This window comes from Mercenaria mercenaria, unplaced genomic scaffold (genome assembly GCF_021730395.1).
Source record: "Mercenaria mercenaria strain notata unplaced genomic scaffold, MADL_Memer_1 contig_1101, whole genome shotgun sequence".
In the NCBI taxonomy this organism is placed as follows: domain Eukaryota; kingdom Metazoa; phylum Mollusca; class Bivalvia; order Venerida; family Veneridae; genus Mercenaria; species Mercenaria mercenaria.
This window is the reverse complement of record NW_026459076.1, coordinates 58,917-66,166: the sequence shown is the minus strand read 5'-3', so window position 1 is coordinate 66,166 and position 7,250 is coordinate 58,917.

Here is a 7,250-nt window from a genome sequence, read left to right as displayed (position 1 = left end):
CCAGTTTCGAACTTGACCTAGATATCATCAAGATGAATGTTCTGACCAATTTTCATGAAGATCTTTGAAATATATGGCCTCTAGAGAGGTCACAAGGTTTTTCTATTTTTAGACCTACTGACCTAGTTTTTGACGGCACGTGACCCAGTTTCGAACTTGACCTAGATATCATCAAGGTGAACATTCTGACAAATTTTCATGAAGATCTTTTGAAATATATGGCCTCTAGAGAGGTCACAAGGTTTTTCTATTTTTAGACCTACTGACCTAGTTTTTGAAGGCACGTGACCCAGTTTCGAACTTGACCTAGATATCATCAAGATGAACATTCTGACCAACTTTCATAAAGATCCCATGAAAAATGTGACCTCTAGAGTGGTCACAAGCAAAAGTTTACGGACGCACGCACGCACGCACGGACGGGCGACGGACGACGGACACCGCGCGATCACAAAACCTCACCTTGTCACTTTGTGACAGGTGAGCTAAAAACTGTAAACACCCATAAAAATGTAATTTTTAATTTTGGAAAACTGCGTGTTTCTTTTTCTGTCCATTCAAATTCCTCCTTTTACTAAAGTAAATGCAGAAATCAGTGAGTTTTTATTGAACATCCCTCTTTGTAAACTTTTTTCCCCATCAGTAAGAACAGTACACATTTTCCTTACAGTTGGTGGTAGGTAGAAATACCTAACGGCAATATATACCAAAGTGATTTCATTTATTGAACATGCAGGATTCTGAAAATAACATTTGCTTGAACATGTCTATTTTGTTAAAGATACGAAACTAACTTCAGTGTTTTTGTTTTTTTTCATTTGCAAGGAAACTTATCTTAAGAAGAAAAATACATATGAAATGAAAAATGTGGATAATTCACTCTCTTAATTAAACAGAAACTTTACAAGTATGCTGATGTTATCACTGTATGTGACAGAAAACATGAGAATGCATGTGCATGTCTACCGGTATTTGTTGTTTTGTGCAGTTTTATTTGCAAGTCAGTTAGAAGGTAAGATTTAAATGCATCCATTTTTGGTTCATTTTTCAGAAACACTAGATGCTATTTTTTTTAAACCCTTATGCAGTGTGACGGGCAAATTTCTCAAAGTTTAAGAAGTTGCAGAATAACAATGTGAAGTCTATGTATTAATTAATATCAGGGGTCAAATTTACCAATATTTTCTCCATTTGTGCTAAAATTAGCTAGTGCCTTTTTGTTCACTAGCAAAAAGGAAAAGGTACTAGCTAAAATAAGACAGCAACATTTAATCATTTTATTACTGGTAATATTCTACTGGCCAAATCTTACTAAATGTTTTATATCTTAAGCAACTAGTCATGAAAAGAAAATTTTCTACTAGCTAAAAATAGCTAGCACCATTTTTATCCACTTACCAGCTAAAGTGAAAGCTTACTTTTTTAAAATTATACTTGTTTTCATTCATGATTTTTGTTAATGTGGAATGCATTATCTTTGTATACGTATTTGTTTGTATTTTTGCAATATATTCTGTAAAGCACTTTTGAACGTGTACAAGTGCATGAAAAGAGTGCTAAATAAATGTGGTATAATAATAATAATAATTACCAAGTTTACCTTGAGTTGTTGCATTAATGCAAGCTGTTCTAATTCTGCATTATTGTTACTTGAAATCATTTATATTTCTACATCATGCATGAGTTTGGTTGAACAATAGTCATTTATAGACATAAACAGTAACGTTCTTTTCATGGTGAAAAATGTGCATTTGTAGAACAAACTTTATTAACAAATTTTGAAGACATTTCCTTAGTATATTATTGACCATCTAAAGTTAACCAGTACATTCCGAGACAACTAGCTGTTCTAAAATTCCATTAGCATTTAGCTTGTACACGTGGCTAAATTTTAAAGCTGTAATATGTTATAAATACCACTGTATATTACTTTAGTAAGCAAGTTTTAAATAAGTAAAAGGAATGTATGAAATCATTAAAAAAATCAAGTTTTGTTATAACAGCTTTTTTTTTCAAGGATATCACTAAATCTATGTGGATTTAAATTTCATTGATTGATCCACCATACTGTATCTGTCACCAATATGTTATCAAATTACTGAGAAGTTATCAATATTCGCGGGGGACTTATTTTCATGGATTTCATGGATGCTTCTCATCAAATAAAATCCCAACAAACTGATAACATTTCGATTCATTTTATCCCCGTAAGATAAAATCAATGAATTTTTATCCCCACGTAATGACTACCAGTAATCAGAACACCTACAAATTAAACGATTTTACAGTAATCTGAAAATGCTTTTCCTTGACTTGCAGTTCTTTTTCAACCAAACATGTTAGTAATGGTATGAGTTTTTATATGCCTGTGAAACAGGAAGAATTTTGTGATCACCTGCTGTGGCAGGCATTGTGATCACCTGCAGCGTCAGGCCTTGTGATCACCTGCAGTGGCAGGCCTTGTGATCACCTGCAGCATCAGGCCTAGTGATCACCTGCAGCATCAGGCCTTGTGATCACCTGCAGCGTCAGGCCTTGTGATCACCTGCAGCATCAGGCATTGCCATCACCTGTAGCGGCAGGCATTGCGATCACCTGCAGCAGCAGGCAGTGGGTGGGTGTTGTCCATTAAAGTTGTCAGCCTTCTGACTTAAGCAGTTCTTATCTTGCGTTCATCAAACTTAGTCATAAGGTTTATGGACATAATATTTCAGACAAGTTGGACAAGCAGTTGGGCTGGCCCAGTAGATATGGAGTTTGATAACTAGCTGGATTCTCCAAGTGTTTCTGGAATTACTGCCCTTGAATTAATCAAATTTATGATAGTGTCCTCCATCTAACTTGAGCAGTATTGATCAAATCAATAACTAGCCAGACTATCCCAGTGGATGTATCGTTGAATTACCAAACATTGCAAAAATGGAGTATTCACTCTCTAACTTGAGCAGTTCTTGCCCAATGTTCACTAAACTTGGTCACTTCGTTTATGGACATACTATCTTGGGCAAGTCTGATAATCAGTCAGATACTCCCAGTCACTCTTGAGCTATGAACCTTGAATTTCTTAAGAACTGCAAAAAACTGAGTGTCCACTTTCTCACATTTTTAAAGAGTTTCTTTCCAATGTTCAACAAATTTTGCCAAAATGTTTATGCGCATATAATCTTGGCCAAGTCCAATAACCATACAGATAGTCCTAACCACTCTGGAGTTACGGCCCTTGAATTAATCGAAACTGAGAAAACTGACAACTCTATAAGTGGAATATTTTAAACACAAGTTGCTGTGATGGGTGTCATTTGTGACAGTTTGGGACTCTTGTTAAAGATTTACAATGGAAATATTAAGATACTTTTTGCAAAGCAATCTGGCAGCAACTTTTGATACCGTTAAAGTTTTAGTAAGTAAGTACTAATTAAGTAACGACTTTAATTAGGGAAGCTACACATTTGAGTAGGCTCAGTCTACCATATAGGCCTCACTATACATCATATGCATTATATACAAGGTAACAATATATAAAATATATACATGAAAATGTTAACAAATCAAAATTAGTGAGGGCCTCCGTGGCCGAGTGGTTAAGGTCGCTGACTTCAAATCACTTGCCCCTCATCGATGTTGGTTTGAGCCTCACTCGGGGCGTTGAATTCTTCATGTCAGGAAGCCATCCAGCTGGCTTACGGAAGGTCGGTGGTTCTACCCAGGTGCCCACTCGTGATGAAATAATGCACGGAGGGGCACCTGGGGTCTTCCTCCACCATTAAAGCTGGAAAGTCGCCATATGACCTATCATGTGTCGGTGCGATGTTAAATCCAACAAACAAAATTAGTGATAGAACATTGTTTTTCAGCAAAGAAAGAAAATGTAACACAGAGCTGATTCAATTATAGCTGAGAAGTCAAAATATGAAATTGTAGACAAAAGTTGTGAGATATCGAAGACATATTATAACAGAACTATTTCAACAATACAAGTCTAAGCATTTTACTGTGTAATTTCAAGACCAATCTGAGAACTTCCAAGATAGATATAAATTTTTGAATCAGTTTGTTCTAAATTTGTGGTCCTGATTAGGAAAGACTTTTCCTGAAGTATTCCAGGTTTGGTTCTGGTACTTGCAAGTGTTTGTCAAATGACCTTAGTGATCATGAGAAAGTTGGAATTTATCTCAAAGATATACAGGACTCAGAAAAAAATTAGTGATATATGAGAATTGCTTTTTTATAAATACTCCATTCTATAATGAATTTCATACAGTTTAGTTGCTGAAAGAGTTCCTCAGATGGTGCACCATACAGTTGGTCCAGTATAGTATGTGCAGCATGCGTTTTTAAATCTAAGCACATTGTCTAGTAAATTTTGTCTGCATGAAACCCATATTATGCAACAGTAATCAATATGATACAGTACATAAGCTTTAAAAAATAACGTTCTTGAGACTAAATTATGGAATTGTTTTTTTACGGCAGTTTGAAACGACACGTCTCAATATGAATACCAAGACTTCACTTTCTTAAAATTAGCTGACAACTGATTTTGAACAAAGACTAGATGCCCATGGGCAACATGTCGAGCCCGCAAGCTGTCAAAAGGACTAGGAGTTGACCATGACACCCTGTCTCATTGAGGCAAACATTTATGCTAAATAAAAATGATTGCAAAAAGTTACAATATAAATTATTTATAGTAACAACAAAGGGAAGTAAATCTTAAAAAAAATCTAAGTCCACACAAAAATCCTTACCAGCAGAGATAGGTCAAAATACACCTCAAAATTGGATGCAACATGCCTATTGTACTACAGAAAAGTGGTCTTGATTTTTCCCTACGACCAGTAATAAAAAAGTTACAATATAAACTATATATAGTAACAACAAAGGGAAGTAGTTCTAGGTTCTTGCACATGACACTCCGTCTCATGATGGTGAACAATTGTGCCAAGTTACATCAAAATCCCTCCATGCATGAAAAAGAAATGCTCCGGACAGTCATTCTTGTATCTGACCTTTGACCTCTAAGTGTGACCTTGACCTTAGATCTAGGGTCCTGGTTCTTGCGCATGACACTCCGTCACATGGTTGTGAACATTTGTGCCAAGTTACATCAAAATCCCTCCATGCATGAAGAAGAAATGCTCCGGACAGTCATTATTGAATTTAACCTTTGACCTCCAAGTGTGACCTTGACCTTTGAGATAGTAACCTGAGGTTTGTGCAGGACACTCCGTCTCACTGAGGTTAACATTCATGCCAAATATAAACGAGATTGCTCCATGCATGTCAAAGTTATGGTCCGGACAAAGAAATCCGGACTGGCGCACGGATGCACAAACACCAAACAGCCATTTCGACAACTATGTCTTTGCTTCGCAAGCGGGCCCGACAATAAACCAATATTGTTAAATGTGTAGGATAAAAAATACAGCTATATTCCTTCTGTTTTAAACTGAATTTCAATATGGTGACTTTGAGAATTCTTTACATGTTTTAATGACTGTAAGGGTGTTTTTATAGATAAAATTTTATTAAAAAGTACAGAATCCCTTCAGAATTTCTTTCTGTTGTTTCAACATTTTAAAGAATTCAAATAAATCTAGAGGCAAGCAGCTGTGTGTGATTCATATAAAGCAAATGTTTCACTTCCAAATGATGTGCATTGTTTCTGATGGCAAAGATATTATAATGCACTGATTCACGATTTATCTAAGAAATAATATACCGGGTATCCCAAACAGAGATTTGTCATTGAATACCATCATTGTTTGGATTTCAGTTGCAAAACATTTAGTTAGTCACAAGGGCCTAAGCGGCGTTAATGATAAAACACCTATGAATGACAATGATTTTATTCAAAAGTAAATCACTGTTTGAGATATATCATTTTGATTCTAACATGTTATCTAGTAATATCTTCTACACTTTGAAGACTTTCACCCAATATTTTCCAGTTCTGTTTGGTTTTCCTTTCCATTGCAACCACTATGATGTCTGACATAATAATTGTAATGTATAAACAGAGCATACCTCACATAATAACACAGTTTTAACAATAATTTATGATTTGCTTGAGTGATTTTGTTTTAGTCTTAAATTAAGGTTAAAGAACCCATTTTGGCAACCAGCAACTTCCCTTCTATTACCTATTCTCGTAATGTTATTTCAGTATGCTTCAGTCATTAATGAAGCTCATACCAGTACATGGCTTTTCATAACAATGTTGGAATGCTGGAATTTCACACAGAATACTGAATCAAACAGAAATCTGCAGCAGTCATTAGGGGTTCTCTACCTTATATACAGGACTATTGAATAACAAAGGAGAATGCATAACAAAGATATTTACAAAGAATTTACATCATTATTATTATCATTACTGTTTCAACATTTTAGTATTTAATAATTTGTTTATCCGATCTTTTTTTAAGGCATATTCCTATTATTTATTTCATAAAAAATCATTACATTCAGCACTCTATGAGGTTCAGGTTAACAAACTAAATTAGGGCTTTTCCACTAGAAAAAAAAACTGGAATTTTTTTTAAAGAACTTCATCCTCGTGTTGCATTAAAGATTATACTGCCTTTTGACTTACTGGTATATTGTAATGATGTGCTCATTAATCATGGAACTAACCAGTCAACTAAATCATGAATATATAATCCATATACCACACCAATTTTCATTGTTGATACATTCTCAAGTCCGAAAGAAGTCAAATCTAGTTGTGCAACTGTCTGATCCACAAAATTGCCACTTATTACTTTTAATAAGTATATAATATGATTAATTTCATATAACAAAATTTAATTAATGTATATAGAACTATAAAAACAGACCAGTCCTAGGCATTTTGTTCAAAATCAGCCCCTTGTATGTTTCACCTGCCAAAATGTTGTTGCAGTTGCATTCCTCCATGATATTAAATCTTGATGGAAGAATAATTATTCATCTTTTAATCATTAAAATGTTGAATACACAAATTTGTGTCTCTGAAACTACGGAACTTTTTTCAATTTCTCAAAAATTGTATTTCAGGATTAGCTGATACTTCAACTACACTGAACAACAACAAAGATGGAAATGAAATAGAAGACGGCAATCCACATGTCACAAAGAAATCAGACACTGTAAAATTTGAGGGACATCAGGAGAACAAAGTAGAAAAGCAAAATAGGTGAGGACATTTTACACATGTGTGCATACTTACTGCACAATATACACATATGTAAACTGTTTGGATTTTGAAT